Here is a 3728-nt window from a genome sequence, read left to right as displayed (position 1 = left end):
TGGGTCATTAATTAATGAATCATCAATATAATATTCTCTTCCTTTTAGACAGGACAATGTCTTCGCTGAGTTACAGAACATAGGTATGAAAAATCTGTGTTTGAATTAAAATGATGACATCATAGATTAGGCTACCATTTGGCTTTGTTGTCAGTGAAGCAGTATTTCATCTATAAACAACTTGAATTAAACACGTATCACTGAATCAAGAATATAAAACATGTCCAGGTTTCATTCCATTATGAGTTGTCTTCCCGACAGCTCGCTCTCACCAGTGGCCAAGGAATCAAAACATAGGCGTGTGCCATGGAAATAAGGAAGTATGAAGCATGAATTTTTTTCACTTTCTTGTTTGGCTGGTGAGGAGATCCAGAGCAGCCAGAACCACATGACTCTGATTAATCTCAGGTCCAGTATAGCGAACAGCTCTCTGGAGCTCTTGATGATCTCAGGTTCAGTACAGACAGCATTTGGACTTATAACTGTCAACAACATCTGCTTAGGGTTTGAGCTTTTTTCTAACTGAACTGCAGACCTTAAGTATTACATTTCTGTAATTATTTAATCCTAAACCTGATGTATAGACTGAAACTTTATTTTGTAGATAATTTCTTGGATGTTCTGTCTATTTTTGTTTTTTGTAAACTGTATACTTAAGAAATTTAAGAATAATTTTGAAAATCTCCCTTTGACTTACAATGAGAGAATTTTCAGCATTCAAAATCTAACCAACACTGCTGACATTGAAATATCTGCATACTGAGTTTAGATTTGTCTTCTTTCTCACATGTTTTTCTTCTACCTTTGCACTGCAAAGACAGGCTGATCACACTGAGAATTCAGTGACAGTAGATCAAGTGCTCTTCAGCAGAAATCGTTGTGCTTACTGAAATTCAAATCATTGCCCCCAATGGCCGAAGCTAGAAATGTTGTTGAACTTATGGATGGGCATGTGCGAGCTTCAGTTTCTGCGTGAATAGTCAAAATAGTGGTGCCAAAAAGTGAGTTGTATTTTTTTTTTTTGTAAATGATGTATTACAGTAAATAAGGAATGCATATTTTATTAACTGTACCCCCAAACCCCCACCCTAAGGCCATGTCCAGACTAATCTGTTTAAGTTTAAAAACTCAGTGTTCAGTTTCCTAATGTCCTCAGTTTCCAAAGTATGCAGTTAGAGAGAGTGTTTTTAAAGGTGCTGTAAATGTAAGCGCAGTGTAGTTCTAGCAGGAAGACTAGCAGCTGTACATCATCGCACCATTAGCTAGGTAACCCCTAGCCAATCACATGTAAGCCAATGCTTTATAAGTCTGCTCACAATCTATCACATTGCTGTTTCAGTGTGCTAACGTGGCAACCACCACCCCACCACCACCAGTTGAGTCCCGTCCTGCACGGGGATAGGCTCCTCGCCCCTGCCTCCTAACGCCGGCAGGATATGACGGTTCCGAGTACAACTCCTTCGGACTGCCAGACGGGGCTTACGCCAAAGAGAGACATTACATTTCTGTTTTATATTCATCAAATAAATGTAATCTTAAAATTCACTCAAGTCTGCGAGTCTTCCTGATAGAAATGATTTTAGCATTCTGAAGTGTTCACGTGACTGAGCCGTTGAATTAGCCACACCAACCTCATTCCAAAACCCCGCCCTCCAAAGATAATTTTGAGACCAAAGCCGAGCAAAAGAGCAGTATTGCTTGTTCCGGTGGCTGTCAAATTCAACAGTGGCACAACAGTGCCCTCAACTGACAAACATTATCAATCATAGCCTCAATGATCCGCTTCAAAGACAACACTATGAAAACAAGCAAAATGATTGACAAGTGAAAAGCGTCAATGTCCGCGGTCCACGGACACATATTTGTTTGCTGTTTACAAAGTCTACAACTGTCACAGAGACCAGTGTGATATCTTAGGATAGTTATTTAATTAATATCTTTAAGGGAGTAGGAACATTTTTTACATAATTTTCCATGAAAAGTTGCTTACAGCACCTTTAAAGTCTCTGTTTTCAGTGCCATTCCAGTGTGGATGAGAGCCATAAACACAGAAATTAAAATGTTTTCAAAGGAAAACGTACGAGTGTGAACGTGGCCTAAATCTAACTGTCAGTGGAGTAAAATTTTGATTTTAGAGTGAAAATGCAACCTTCAAATTGTGATCACCATTGTATATGTGAATGTGATTATTGCCTGGTTTCTTATGGGACTAGAACCAGTGAGGTTGCTCGCGCAACATGCTATCAGTAGCACAAGATGGATTATGATTATGATTGAATTGATGCAGAACTGTTTAATGGGGTATGGCATCAAATGTTGAGTTCCATGTGATTACATTGTTGCATTCTTTGTTGATTCGTATGTGCCAGCGATGCACATTGAGTGTAATTGGCAAAGCATCTCATGTTAAGTGCCACTGACAAAGAGATGCAGCATTTCATTTACACATAAAATCTAAGCATGCCTAAAACTAAAGCACTGTTATTTTGCTGCCTTACAAACACTGGCATTTCCTTTTGCTTTGCTCTGTAAATTTTACTGTCAGCTACTGCTTAAGTTTGATTTTGATGTTTTCAAAAGTTTGATAAAATGGATCTTCCATGTCATACAGGTTTCCAAGTGAGTCATGCTCTCTCTCTCTCTCTCTCTCTCTCTCTCTCTCTCTCTCTCTCTCTCTCTCTCTCTCTCTCTCTCTCTCTCTGTGGACCCATGGCATTGATATTTTCTGTTTCTGGTTTCTGGAATGGAAATCTGTAGCTGCAGTCTACATTGATTTGGAGTATCTGCAAGGAGTCTGTGATGTCGGATTGTGTGTGTGTGTGTGTGTGTGTGTTCCATGCACTATCATTATTTACAGTATGTGTGTTGGCTTACCCTGTGTTTTCATACCTGTGTAAACTTACAAAAATAAATATAATATATATCAATTATTTCCTGCTTACAGCATCACACATATAATCAAAATCTTTCCTGTGGTTAAAATGAGAGGGTTCTGTTACAGACAAGGCCTAATTCCAATGGAACAACTTTGATCAGTCTGTTTTTCTCTCTTACACACACTCTCTAGAACAAACACACAATCAGTCCTTATATGTGCTGTCTTTCTACAATTTTTAACCTCTCTATCATGCTTAACCCTAATGCTTGGCCACCACAGCACAGTCCTTGCCTTACCAGAGAGGTTAGAGATGAAGGCTAGAAAGGTCCAAAGTTAATGCAGGGATCACAGGGTCATGTGGTCTTGTCTATGGGACTTATGTATATACAGGGTCCTTATTGATTAAGGGCAGTAGCTTGCATGGAATGACACATTTCATGATGTATGACTTATTTCAATACAAACCACTCTTTTTTTTCAAATATGGCTTGACAGAGAGATGAAAAATACATAATATATGAAAAAGGACGATGTCCCATGCAGAGACAGTGATTGAGATAGGAGGTGGTGGGAATGGACAATAAATCCCAACAGCTGTCTGGACCATGAATTTATGATGTCTCTCTTTCTTTTGATTGCTTACAGAAGTTGTTTTATAACCAGACCTACTAATAAATCATAATTACACCCCTCCTGTGATCTTCTTTGTGCAGAGTTGAAGTCATGGCCAAGTTGAAAGTTGTGATAAGGAATCAAAATGATCTGCAATCAAGTTCAAATTTGTTGGTGGTGGACTGTTGTTGATGCAAAAAAAACACTGAGGGTAAATGGTTTGCCTTAAGAGACCAAA

General features: G+C 38.8%; 1 long non-coding RNA gene across 1 annotated transcript; it reads left to right on the top strand.

Moving 5' to 3' along the window:
- Positions 1–359: 359 nt before the first annotated feature.
- Positions 360–1576, top strand: LOC127427469 (uncharacterized). The gene is made up of 3 exons (XR_007894945.1): positions 360–408; positions 822–1001; positions 1340–1576. It is a non-coding gene; the product is annotated as an uncharacterized LOC127427469 (long non-coding RNA).
- Positions 1577–3728: the final 2152 nt, after the last annotated feature.

This window comes from Myxocyprinus asiaticus, chromosome 36 (assembly GCF_019703515.2).
Source record: "Myxocyprinus asiaticus isolate MX2 ecotype Aquarium Trade chromosome 36, UBuf_Myxa_2, whole genome shotgun sequence".
In the NCBI taxonomy this organism is placed as follows: domain Eukaryota; kingdom Metazoa; phylum Chordata; class Actinopteri; order Cypriniformes; family Catostomidae; genus Myxocyprinus; species Myxocyprinus asiaticus.
The sequence above is the reverse complement of the archived record's forward strand: the minus strand, read 5'-3'. Positions and strand labels throughout refer to the sequence as shown.